The sequence below is a fragment of the Ranitomeya variabilis genome, chromosome 6 (assembly GCF_051348905.1).
Source record: "Ranitomeya variabilis isolate aRanVar5 chromosome 6, aRanVar5.hap1, whole genome shotgun sequence".
NCBI lineage: Eukaryota > Metazoa > Chordata > Amphibia > Anura > Dendrobatidae > Ranitomeya > Ranitomeya variabilis.
In genome coordinates, this window is record NC_135237.1 from 446,636,125 (window position 1) to 446,650,365 (window position 14,241).

At 43.8% G+C, this 14,241-nt stretch overlaps 1 long non-coding RNA gene across 1 annotated transcript; it reads right to left on the reverse strand.

Annotated features, from left to right (window-relative positions):
• Positions 1-4,499: 4,499 nt before the first annotated feature.
• On the reverse strand, positions 4,500-4,995 carry LOC143781225 (uncharacterized). The gene is made up of 3 exons (XR_013216629.1): positions 4,782-4,995; positions 4,633-4,695; positions 4,500-4,557 (listed from the first exon to the last, which is right to left on the reverse strand). It is a non-coding gene; the product is annotated as an uncharacterized LOC143781225 (long non-coding RNA).
• Positions 4,996-14,241: the final 9,246 nt, after the last annotated feature.

Sequence of the window (14,241 nt, forward strand, 5' to 3'; positions counted from 1 at the left end):
TATTTAATGGCAACAGTAATATTTAAAATGAAATATGTGCACATATCAGGACATTTAATACAAACATTATATATAAAAAATAATATAAAATCAATTGTAATGAATAGTGGACCTACAGGATAGAAATGAATGGCCTCCTAGTTAGGATATTAAGGATCTCCAAAATTCCTTTAAGTGAAACAAACCCAAGTAAAACTTAATAAAAAACTTTGAATCAATTGTTGAATCCCATTGTACTGAGATAAAATTAAATAAATAATATAATAACCTTGGCAAATGCCAACGTGCAGCAGTGTCACATAATAAACGCCCAAACCTCCATGTGATCCTTAAAGTGCATTGTGCATAGCGCAAAAAATAAATAATGGAGATCAATACCTTGTGGTGCCACCTGGTCCTAGAGACGCACACATCCCGACGCGCTTTTCGGAACGAGGTTCCTTCGTCAGGGGGGACACACTGCAGCATTGGGAAAGTCATTTTCAGAAACTAGAAAAACCCTTTAAGGACAACTTCACACAATTTACAGTCCTGCGTTACATTTAGTAGGGATGATAGGCTTTACCTTTACTGCTTATAAGTGTAACCTCTCGTTATTACTACTAAGTCTTCATTGGTACTTTACTGTTACAGGCCAGATGAAACATATCTTTGTCAAAAAAAGTCATGGCTCCAAAACATTGGAATTTGGTAAGTACAAACAATATTTGAAACATACTGTATGTGCAATCATGTAGGGAGTTGGTATAGTACATACATGAAGACATATACAGTTCACATATACTAACAGACACTGTCATATTTTAGGCTGACCCTCTTTCTGTAATAGTTTGTTATCCAGTAAGATCACATTTATTGCAATATTATAAAATAAATGCTACTGTTTTCTGGACGCTTTTTCAGCACTTTGGCTACTGGCAGTGATTTTGAGCATTTTTCCAGCGTTTGGTATTTATTTATTATGTTCACTGTCTTTTTTTCCCTCCATTCCATTGCACAATGCTGAGCGGGCATTTCTGGCGATTTCCAGTTTGGTGAGGGCAGTGACAGTAAGCACAGACCAGCGAGGACAAGGTAATCGACAATATGGGACTTGTGTGGAATAGTCAGGGTGAGTATAATTTCACTTTTTCATTTGAACCCTTTACAGATAAACTTCCGGTAAGGGTATGAGGATGCCTCGCCCTTTCAGGAAGGTTCTTCTCATAAATTGCCTGAAAGATCGCTACCTAAATGCTCAAAAGAATGAACATATACATTTCAAAGTAAAATCGACTTGATGTTCATATATTCAGTCTTTCTAGAGTCTTTTAATTGTTTCAGGTTTCCTAAAATGCCAAGTGGTTAAAAGAAGTGACTTGACCATTTTTCAAGAGTTTTCCGCTTTGCAGACACTTTGAATTGCAAAACAGAATTCAATTGGAAGGCTCAAAAGGCACCCGGGCGTCTTGTTGAGCATTTGATCAGTGCTTTTGCTTGAAAAACAGCTAATAGTTTCTTCATTATTGGATGGAGTTTATAAATGTCCAGAAATCGTCATTAAATAAAATCACACAAAAAGCTGGAAAAACTCGGAAACACTAACAGTGGCCAAAAATGTTGAAAAAGTGATCAGGAAACAACCAAATAAAAGCTAAATAAGACTCTTCAGGAGAAAAAACAGCAACGTTTCCTGAAACATCTTCCTTTTGAAAACCACTTTTGTGTTCACCTCCCGAAAAAAAGACGGTGTGTGCCTATACTGTATATATATATATATATATATATATATATATATATATATATATATATATACCCTTAAGGCCCCGTCACACATAGCGACGCTAAAGCGATTCCGACAACGATACGACCTGTCCGGGATCGTTGCTGCGTCGCTATGAAGTCGCTGGTGGGATGTCAAACAGTGCGATCTTCCCAACGACGCAGCAGCGATGTGGCGACCTGTAGCGACCTGTACAACGATGTCGTTGGTCGTTGTGACCCTGTCACATGGCTACTATTACGACGATACAGACCTCGATGAGGGACGTCCTGTGTGACGTTGTAGTCACACAGGCGTGCATTTGCGTTGCCTTTTCCGCGCCCATGCAGTTCCGATTGGTGGTCGCTACTGCGTTCTGATTGGTTGGCGGCCTTGCCATATGAGGCGACACGATAGCTCTTCCGTCCTTTGTTCCTGAGCGCGTGGTGGATTGCAGATCGTTGTAGAGTTCTCCGGCCTGCGACTTCTCTTCGATTCTATTGTTAGCGCGTGGTGGATTGCAGATCGTTGTAGAGTTCTCCGGCCTGCGACTTCTCTTCGATTCTATTTTTCAATGGTTCTTCTGATATCTATACTTTGTGCACGGTAGGTATCGTTTGGGGTCTCAAATGCGTTTCCATTTCCTTAATTAATTATAGGGCACCTACTAATTATCTGCTATCTTTGCTCTGGAAGGAGGGAGGGAGGGCTTGGCTGCTATCTGTGTACATATACTTTTGCACATGGAGCCATTTTAGGTAGTCTCGTGGGCACAGAGGGACCGCAGACAGGCTTACTAGGCCTAAAATAATAAATTAGGCTCTATGCAGGTTCCATTAGCTGGCAGGGGTACACAGGCAGCATTGGTGTGGTCAGCGGAGGACTATTGGAAGGAGGGACCGCAGACTGGCAGTGATTATTAGCAGTCCTGGCACCTTGTTCTCTATTCTACATTCTTACAAGTTAGGAACGTGGGCACACAGTAGTGTGGCTCAAACTTAACTCTTTTTAAAATGTTGTTTAAAATGTTCCATATATGCTCACTGTATGCTATTCTTTCTTTCAGATGTCTTTCAATACTGAGGAATTTGTACGGGAATTAATTGAGATGTATCGATCCCTGCCCTGCCTTTGGCAGATTAAATCTGCTGACTACAGTAACAGAAATAAGAAAAGGGAGGCATATGGCAAACTTGTTGCTCTTTTTAAGCAGCATAACCCCTGCGAGAAGGTGGATGAGAGCGTTGTCCGGAAAAAGATCCAGGGTCTACGCACAGTTTATAAAAAGGAGCTGAACAAGGTGGTGAAGTCAATGAAGTCTGGTGCCGCCACAGATGAGGTTTATGTGCCATCGTTATGGTACTATGACTTGCTTGGCTTCACCCGTGACCAGGAGCTGCCGCGCACAATGGCATCTTCAATGCGGCAGACCCTGGATCAAGACCCTGTGATCCCGACTGACACCCCTGTTGGAGATGTAAGTACCTTCTTTTGCTTGCTTCCCTGTAAAAAGCATTAAAACTTGGTCTCTCATGCCATAGTAGACTAGAAAATAGTAACTAAGTTTTTCCCTCTTCTTTTATTATGCTGCATTTTCTAAAAGTTATCCCTTCCACTTCAGATAAGTACAATCCTTTATTTTTTTGCCCCACTCAGTGCTCATACCGTTGCATGACAAATCTTATCCTGTACTACTAGTTCCTCCCCTTAATTCTTAATTTTCTAATTTTCTGTTCCTGCAGCAAGATCGGCATGATGATCTGTCCACCCCGACCAGTGACGACATGCTGGGTGATGAACCGAGCCTGGCGGAGGCTACTGAGGGGTCGAGTGAAGACCCTGCACCCTCAACCCCCAACTCAGCTTCTGTACCACGGCGGATAAACAATCGTCGTAGAAGAAAGGACACCGTGTCGCCATCAACAGAGTTAGTCAGTTTGGCAAAGCAGATGTTAAGCCAGCAGAGCAACACTACCGTGGACAGCTTTGCCAACTTTGCCGCTGATCGGCTAGGGAAGCTGGAAGACACACAAAGGATCCACGCCGAGAGGGTCATTTTTGAAACTTTAAGCAAAGCGGCAGCCGGTCAACTGGATGAAAGGTCAAGTGTGCACAGTTGGATGGAACGTGATCCTTGTTCATGGCAGCCAATGAACGAAACGCCTGAGGCAATGCGTGGCCATCCAAACCTGCCGCTTGCCCCTCCACCACAATATCCCAGGTTTTCCCATTCTTTCCTTGGACAATTATCTTCTCCGCCCAGCCAAGGATTTTTGAATGCTGAAAACCATTATGAAGAACTTTAGTTCCATTTAACATTTAGGGTTTAAGTATAATTGTTATATAGTTAAGTTATTGTTTATGAAAGAGTTAATTTAAAATGTTTATTTATGTTAATATTTGTCATAAATAAAAATGTTTTGTTGATTCAAACTTGCAGCCTGCTTTACTGAATTCAGCATATAGTTATTTGCAGGTCTAGTAGGCGGGGTAATGGGCTGGGTGCATGTATACAGATGCATACATATAATGAGTGTGAGTGATGAAACATGTTAGTTGTTTTTAACAAAGCGTACACATCAGGGGATATAAACTGTAATTTTGTTTTATAACGAAAATAAAGATAACAACAACAAAAAACTTAAATATAACAAAAACAACAACAACAAAATAAAATTAATGGCTGCCGCTCTGCTGTTGTGCAGCCACAAAACTTGCCAGCATCACTCCGTGCTGTTTGACTTGCTCGGTCAGTGTCCGCTGTGCCGCCATCATCCTCCTGTGTGAAGCCAGGAGGTCCTCTAATGTAGGGATTTCTATGGAGGGAATGGTAAAACTTATTTTGTACATGCATCTAACTATCAGGTACGTGTTTGTTATTTAACACTTACGGTTTCCGGGTAAATCGGGTGATGACGAGCTAAGGGACCACCCGGATCCTCTGGCATCACCGGCTAGGGAAATATACAACACTTCATAGTACATGACAGGCCTATCCTTTACAAGTTGTATGGACCTTTTTTTTTAGTGCAAAAATTACCGGGAGACAAGGCTTCACCCATATCACGGAGTGATGCTGGCGAGCCTGTTGGTGACGAGCCTGTAGGTGACTCCGGCTGGGGCTCCGGGTCTGCTGGTGCTGGAGAAAAAATAAATTATTACATTATTACATACCTGAGGTGCTGCACTGTAATTACTGTTGTAACTAATGTGCCGCCATATACAGGGCCGTATTTTGGGTCATATGATCAGGGGCCTCATTGTATGCAGGACTGTGCAGTGCTGGTTGTCATGGTGATGGATGAGGGTTCGTTTATGTGTGGGGTAAGGAGGGGTTTACAGTGTGGATGGAGCAGAGCCGCATGTGTACGAGGTGTGCGGAGCGGAGCTGGGTGTGTACGAGCTGTACGGAGATGACTGGCATGTGTGCGAGGTGTAAGGAGTGGAGCCGCGTGGGTGCGAAGCGGAGTCGTGTGTGTGTGTCTGTGTGTGTGTGCGCGGTGTACGTAGCGGAGCCGGGTGTGCACGAGGAGCACTCGGCGGTGCCAGGTGTGTACGAGGAGCACAGAGCGGAGCCGGGTGTGTACGAGGAGCACTGAGCGGAGCCGGGTGTGTACGAGTCGTGCGGAGCCGAGCCGGGTGTGTGCGGAGCGGACCGGCATGTGTGCAGAGCCACATGCGTGTTTGTGTACGGAGCAGAGCATTATGTGCTGCCATTATACAAGATGGAGCACTGTGTGGTGTATACGTATATGTGTGTATACTGTCCCCCCTGAGCTGTGTATCGGTGATACATATACATGTCCCTGCCTTTGTAATAACGTCCCCTGTCCTCTATTAACGTTTCCAGTCCAGTAATCGCATCCCCCGTCCTGTAATGACATATCTTGCCTGTAGTAATGGTCTGTCTTGTAAGTACATGAGGCCGAGTCCCTTCCTCTGGAAGTCTGCAGTGGCAGAAGTGGGACAATGCAGCGGGCCCTGAATGGGAGTAGGGGGGGTCCGAGAGGTGCAATGCTGTCGGCTTGATGTTGGCGGTGAGCTACTTGAAGTGCATTGCTTTCCTGGCGGCCATATTTCTGAAGCTGTGTGCGGAGATTGTGATCTTGGTCCAGATGCGATCTCAGTCTGCGCATGCGCCGACTATGGCGGCCGTATTCCTGAAGCTGGGAAAATAATGCACTTACGCCGTAGCCAGGAGCACGCAGGCAGCATTGGTGTGGTCAGCGGAGGACAATTAGAAGGAGGGACCGCAGACAGACTTCCTAGGCCTAAAATAATAAATTAGGCTCTATGCAGGTTCCATTATGTGGCAGGGGTACACAGGCAGCATTGGTGTGGTCAGTGGAGGACAATTGGAAGGAGTGTCGGACACAGTAAGTACACCGAGTCCCAAAACCTAAAGTGATGTTAATGTATCCAAAACTAAAATAAAACAAACCTCCCCCCACAAAAAAAACAAAAGGGTGGCATACTTTGGTACAGGGGTGTGCTCCTATGCTGACTTTCAGACATTGTAATTTGGTGCAAAGTATTTCCTGGTGTAAATGTAGGACAGGGCCCCTGAATTTTTAAAGAAGAATCATACATGTCAACAAGTTGTTATTGTCTGTGCCAGGCATGGAAGGATTTCAGCGCCTATACAAAACAGTGGTGGAGCAGCGACAGATAATTTAGCAAGTGGTGGAGCACTGTTTGACATTGGGGGGGACACTCTCTCCTGGACGGCGGTACAAGCACAGGGCCCCTCATGTTACAACGGTGTGTCTGACGTTGGGTGCACGCCACCACCGCCCTCATTATCATTGGAATATGTCATGTAATTGTTTTTTTTTTGTGTATAGAAAACAGTTTAGAAAGCTTTATAGTTTAGTTTATGGTCAGGGAGGGATGGCACTTGCGGTTTTGCACTTGCGTTGAGACAAAAAAACACTGCTAGCATTTTTTTTTTTCTGCTGTTGCAAGAACCGCAAGTGCTGCACATGTCCACAAGTCCCATAGGGAATGAATGAGGCCAAATGCAGTGTTGTCGTAACTGATCTTTTACACGACAGATGAGGAAAAACTGTTGGATCTGCCATGAATGTCAAAAAACAGTGGTGTGAAAGTAGCCCAAGTCACTGCTGACAGTCTCTGCATACTCATCAATTGGGGAGGCAGCACAAAAAGTGCCGAGGGCAGCAGAAACACTAAAAACGGCCATGGCCATATACTATGCTAACCTATCTTAACACCACTCACCACGATGGGGCAGGCTCTGTGACCGGATGCTGGCGATGCACTCACTGGACCTGTACTGCAGATCCGCCAGCTTCTTCCGGATCTGGGTACTGGAGCGCTGCACCCCAAATCTCTGGGCTAGGCCCCGACTGATCCTCCGCAGCACAGCCTGCTTATGGAGGACTGGATGTTCTGAGTGCTCATGACACCCATAATCCCTGGCATCTACCTCTGTAACTAAGTAGCGCACTTCTGCGTCGCCCCATGGTGTTGCTCGTCTCCTGGCCGCCATTTTGCCGCCTCTAGTTACAAGCTAGGCCGCAGCAATGTCCTTTAACCTGCCCACAACGCATCAACGCCGTAAACCACGCCCACGACGCATCAACGTCACCGCGGTTATTACAGGACGCTACTGCGTGCGCGAAGGAAGCGGCCTGAATTCTAATCTCCAGGTCAGACCGAAGACGCTACTGCGTTCTAAAAGTGATGCATTATCAATACAGCGTCTCCGGTTGCACAGGAAGACTGGAGTGTTGGTGGTTTAATGTATGGATATGTATTTATGTTTAGATAGGTATTTATATTTGTATGTCTGTGAGTATGTATGTGTATGTGTAGGTATCTGTGTAGATTTCTATGTTGGTGTATATGGATGTATCTGTATACATAGGAATACACGTATGTATATGTATATACGGGCCCTTACTACTGAAAGAATGAGAAACAAAGCTTTTGCAAAGTAAAACACACAGTTTATTAGACAAATCAGTACAATAATTAAAACAGTGTATAAATGTCAGTAGTAGCCCACTATAAGTTCTGTTGCTGCCAAGTAACAGCACCAGGACCGTTAAAATATTGGCAGTAGTTGTCTCGGCAGGTCTTCACATCGTGGGTGTTTCTGCCAGGTCCCAATGGTTGAAGGCCTGCAATTGCGGGATCATTTGCGCGCCATTCACCGAGCTGCACTTCCCCATTTACTAGGCCCACAGAGTCCATGAAGCCAGGTGGACTGTACGCCAAAGCATCGCGACGGCAAAGGAAGTTGTGAAGCACACAACAAGCCAAAACAACGGAGTCTATCGATTCAAGCTTCATGTTATTAGGCGTGTGGAAAACTCTGAAGCGATTAGCCATGATACCGAATGCATTTTCTACAACCCGACGTGCCCTTGACAAGCGGTAATTGAAAATTCTTCTTTCCTCTGTTAGACTTTTTTGGGGGAACGGTTTGATAAGATTGGGATGAAGCGGGAAGGCCTCATCACCGACAAAAACAAAATTAAGGTTGCCTCTAGTCTCAGAGTTGGGAGGCAAGTGAAGGTCACAGTTGTTCAAACGCTCTCCAAAGAGTGTGTGCTCTAAAACACCGCCATCGGAAACCCTTCCGTTCATGCCAACATCTACATTTATAAATTCGTAATTCGCGTTAACAAGGGCCATCAGGATGATGCTGAAATAGCCCTTATAATTAAAGAAATAGGATCCGCTGTTCGGTGGTTGAGTGATCCGGACATGTTTCCCGTCCAAAGCCCCACCACAGTTAGGGAACTGCCAAAGCTGCTCAAAATCGGAGGCAATCTTTTTCCATTCCTCCTCCGTGTTGGGAAACTGCATGTAGCTACGTAGACTGTGGAAAATCACATTACATGTCTCTGGAATTAGAACACTGAGCAGGGTCCTTGAAATGGCTGAAGAAAAATGCAAGTCTTGTAGCGAGCGCCCGGTGGCCAGGAATCGCAGCGTGACTGCCAATCTTTCATCTGCCGGGATGGCAGTACGCATCGCTGTATCCTTCCGTTGAATCAGTGGAGTAATTCTTTCCAGTAAATGTTTGAAGGATTCCTCAGACATCCGCAGATAGTTGCGGAAATCATGAGGATTCTTATCCTGAAGCTCTCTTACAAGTTGCATGTGGGACAAATCAGACCTCTTCTGCAGCCACTCTCTGGTCCACATGTGCCGCTTTCGTTTGGAACGGCTCTCTAGCATCCGTGCCTCATCTTGACGCCGAGCTTCCTCAACCAGCAATGCAGCAAACACAACAGCACACTGCGCATTGTTCATGATGCTGCAAACTGAAACACATAAAATAAAAAGATGAGAAAGTTATATAAAAAAAAAAAATAATAATACATAAAATAATAAAAACATAAATGCACTCCATTCCATTACCATGCATGACAGAAAACATGCTGTATGGGTGTGCACGCACATGACCCCCTAAAATAGCAGCCCGTGTAAAAGTATATGTACACAGATAGCAGCCAAGCCCTCACTCCCTCCCTCCAGAGCAATGATAGCAGGTAATTATTAGTAGGTGCCCTATAAAAATTTAGGGGAAAATTAAAACGCATTTGAGACCCCAAACGATACCTACCGTGCACAAAGTATAGTTGTCAGAAGAATCGTTGAAGAACAGATTATTATCGAAATGGAAGAGGAGTCGCAGGCCGGAGAACTCTACAACGATCTGCAAACCACCATGCGGTCAGGAACAAAGGACGGAAGGGCTAATGTGTCGCCTCATAGGCATGGCCGCAAACCAATCAGAACGCAGTAGCGACCACCAATCGGAACTGAATGGGCGCGGAAAAGGCAACGCAAATGCACGCCTATATGTCGGTGTCTGAGTCGTCAACGAGGTCGTTGGTAAGGTGTCAAACACAGCGATGTGTGTTACCCAGTGGGACCTCAACGATCAAAAAAAGGTCCAGGCCATTCCGACACGACCAGCGATCTCACAGCAGGGGCCTGGTCGCTGCTACATGTCACACATAGCGAGATCGCTACTGAGGTCGCTGTTGCATCACAAAACTTGTGACTCAGCAGCGATCTCGCTAGCGATCTCGCTATGTGAGATGGGGGCTTTAGAGTACCTGTAACAAATTAATTATTTGTTCATTATTATAAGTATTAGAAATATATTTCCTTGACCCATTTAAGAGCATTGCCATTGTCTAAGCTCTAAACATGCCCATCTGTAAGACCGAGCAACCTGCTCATTGTCATTGTCTCCGGTCAATAGATTTACTCTTTGTTCCAATGACAGTTACTTGTTCTTTACAAAGACAGCAGCTTCATCTGTTCTAACACTGCCTGAATCCATGAATTATATGAATATCATAATAAGGCAATTCATCATTTTCCAAGGTCCAATAAAACTTCTGTAACGGTTCCATCTGGTGATTTCCATGTCATCATTTCTATTTTTATGGGTTCCTACCTAGACTGATATTCAGCCTGTGATTAAAAAGAAGACAGTGGAACACTAAGGAAGGAATGTACCTTCACTTGACGCCTACACCCAGAAGCTTACAAAACAGAAGGCTCTTACACCTGTGGGGATAGAACAAGTGTATCAGTGTCCCAGGATTTGCCTCAGCCCGTCTCTTTGTTGCTTGGAATGTGCCGATGAGACAATCAGGTGCATTAGGCGCGTGGCAGCCTGCTTGAAGATGAGTACCTGAGACAGGGAGGGGGCTGTGAGTCACTCCACATAATAATCTGATAATAGTCTTTACACTGACTAAATATAACGAATTGTACTGAGCAATTCATGTAAGGTGCTTCCACTGGCGCTGACACTCATTTTCTGAGGATCACATTTTCCATAAAGAAGTTTGCCTGTGCGGTAGTCTTATCTATCTCATCTATGGAATGGCTATAAATTAGGAATATAGGGGGTTATAACAAAAAAGGGCGTTGAAAACCAGCAATTGAAAGAATTCTTGGATCCTGTAAGTTTTCCAAAGTTGAGAAATGGCTGAATTGTAGAATGAATAATTGTTATCAGCTTATTTTAAATGGCCGTTGGGGCTCATCCATCATTTTTAATCATGACAAAAATAACCCGCATTAGAAAATATGATGCTCAGGATGTTTTCCTTATTTGTCAACCTATTCAAATATTACAGTCAAATATTTTTATTATTATACAAATTCTAGGTACGACAGAGCTGAGTTTCTTTTCGTCTTTCATTGTTACAGTGTGTTATCTGCCAATGCTTTGCCATGCCCATGTTATGAGGCATGGCAAAAGAGGGCTGATGTTAAACTGCCCTTACCTTAAGTAATGTATCCACCATTTTGGTAAAAGGGATGTCAGGATAACTCTTCCCTGTTTAAACAGAACTGGTCGGCTCCCCAAAGCAATTTAAATGCCCACAGGAGCTTTTAATTTTATATTAAAAAGAAATTAAAAAGAAATTGTCATCACAATTTTGGATGTTAAAATAAAGGCTTGGCCCTAACCGTGCTGTTATATACATTCAAGAGCTACGTTCTGTGAAGACATCCACATTCTTTTTATTATTACTCAGCATTTGAAGTTTGTGAGAAATAAACTTTCAGTGCAAAGGGGTGAGAGTGTGGGTAGGGTCTCACACAACCTGCCTCTGGTGTTTTAAAGTTTGCACCAGAGCTGTCCTCGCCGCAGGTAATGCTTGCATAGATTGATCTCCCGGCAGTCTATAGTAAAATGGCGTATGCGCTGATTGATATATTAGCATGTCAGGCAGAGGGACCAGTTAGGACCTAAAGACCCTACACACCGTCCCGCACCTATGCACTTCAAATGCTGATTTAACAACAACCAGGATGTGGATTTGTTCTCTTAGGCCGGGGTCTCTTGCATCAATAACCGACACAGCCGCCGGCTCTCGGGAACAGAGTGTTCAGATGTATAGAAATACATGCAGCCGCACGCTCCGGTCCCGAGTATTGATGCGAGAGACTCGTACGAGTTTCTCGCATTGCACTCGCAAGTGTGACCTCAGCCTAAGGATATCTGTTCAATCTGTATAACAGCGCCTTTATGACCATATTTTTACTTTAAAATGCAAAAATGGTATGTCCGGTTCCGTTTAATATATTTTATTGAAAATTTTAATGCAAATATTTGTGGAAAATTAATTTAGCTGGCATAGCTTACAATATGCAAATGAACCAGGACTAGCTGTTTATTCGCCAACATTAGTCCAAGTTCAGTAGCTGCAGTCACTCCCCCTTGGCAGGAAAGAAAGTGTTTGCACTGCTGCGTCTTGTCAGACCGCCTCATATCCTCAATATTAGCGCAGGCAGCTTGTGCTCTTCCCAGCACCCCTGTTCTCCTGTCCTGGCACAAATGAGAAAAGATGCACCAGATTTCTTATACAGGGAATGCAATTATTTATGGAAACTGATGTGTCAGGAGAGATGATGTGTTCAGCTTTAGTAGTACTTATGTAAATGTCAGACTTTTTTTATTTAATTTACTATGGGCTTTCTTAGTACAAAGAGGGAAATTTATCAAACTAAATGCATCAGAATTCTGGCACAACCTGAGTTCAAAAATTGTCCTTTGTGACTTGCATTACATTTTTTATGTATGTACAGTATGTATTAGACATATTTATACCTTGTCCAATAAGGTGGCATTGCCTATTTTAAATGAGCATAGTTTATCCAAGGGGCATAGTCACATATGACACTGAGTGCCAAAAAGTCAAGCAAAATTTTGACACACATCTGTAGTACAATGTAAGTCAACTAATAAGTAAACAGAAAAAAATGAACTGGCGTACAAGTTGGTATGCATGTAAAATAGGAACATGATCACACTGGCCATCATACAGACAAAACACAAGACGCAAACAAAATTAACAAATAACCTGCTGTATGTAAATAAGTAAAAGCAATAGTGCATATGAATAACATTGGACACTTAGTTAACACCGTTTTTGATAATAAAAAAAAGATTAAAAGCCATCCCACCAACGTAAGGTGCACCCATGTTGGGGATGGTCCTACCCTCTAATATTAAAACTTTGCCATGCGTCATAGTGATGTCCTCTGTAAATAAGGGCTGAGCAGGACTGGGTCTCAAACATAAGCACACAGCTAGTGGGGAGCTTTATAAATGTAAGGGAGTCCACACCCTTACCAGCACTAAATGCAGAAACCTAAAACTAAACCGAAAAAAATGAACTGGAGTACAAGTTGGTATGCATGCAAAATAGGAGCATGTTCACACTGGCCTTCAAATATTAGGTTAGGACCATCCCAAACTTTGGTACAGTTTGACATTGGTGGCATGGCTTTTATGCCTTTTTTTGCTCAAAAACGGTGTTTACTAAGTACCCAGTGTTATTTATAAGCACTTTTGCTTTTACTCATTTACTTACAACATGGTATTTGATTATTTTATTTCTGTCTTGGGTTTTGTCAACTAATAAGTAGTAAAATCTTACACTACATCATCTAAAGATGTTTATTAGAACAAAAGGTCAAAAAATAGAGTAACCATAAATCAACAATAAAATTAAAGCAATCATTTATTGAACTATTCACATTAAAAATTATTACCATTGGGTTCAAAAGGAGTTCAAAAGGAAGGAAAAGGACGGGGAGCTGCACAAAAATCTTGTACATAAAGCAGCACATAGTGTGCAAAACACCTATCCACCCAGTCTCAAGGAATCATAAGTAGTGAAAAAGGCCAGGAGGCAATAAGCACAGACTGAGGTAACAAGAGATGGATTAGATAAGGTGTTGCTTAGGGTACCGTCTCACAGTGGCACTTTTGTCGCTACGACGGTACGATCCGTGATGTTCCAGCGATATCCATACAATATCGCTGTGTCTGACATGCAGCAGCGATCAGGGACCCCGCTGAGAATCGTACGTCGTAGCAGATCGTTTGGAACTTTATTTCGTCGCTGGATCTCCCGCTGTCATCGCTGGATCGGTGTGTGTGACACCGATCCAGCGATGCGTTCGCTTGTAACCAGGGTAAATATCGGGTTACTAAGTGCAGGGCCGTGCTTAGTAACCCGATGTTTACCCTGGTTACCATCGTAAACGTAAAAAAAAAAAAAACGTACATACTCACATTCCGGTGTCCGTCAGGTCCCTAGCCGTCTGCTTCCCGCACTGACTGACTGCTGGCCGTAAAGTAAAAGCAGAGCACAGCGGTGACATCACCGCTGTGCTCTGCTTTCACTTTACGGCCGGCACTCAGTCAGTGCGGGAAGCAGACGGCTAGGGACCTGACGGACACCGGAATGTGAGTATGTACTGTTTTTTTTTTTTTACATTTACGATGGTAACCAGGGTAAACATCGGGTTACTAAGTGCGGCCCTGCGCTTAGTAACCCGATGTTTACCCTGGTTACCCGGGGACTTCGGCATCGTTGGTCGCTGGAGAGCTGTCTGTGTGACAGCTCTCCAGCGACCACACAACGACTTACCAACGATCACGGCCAGGTCGTATCACTGGTCGTGATCGTTGGTAAATCGTT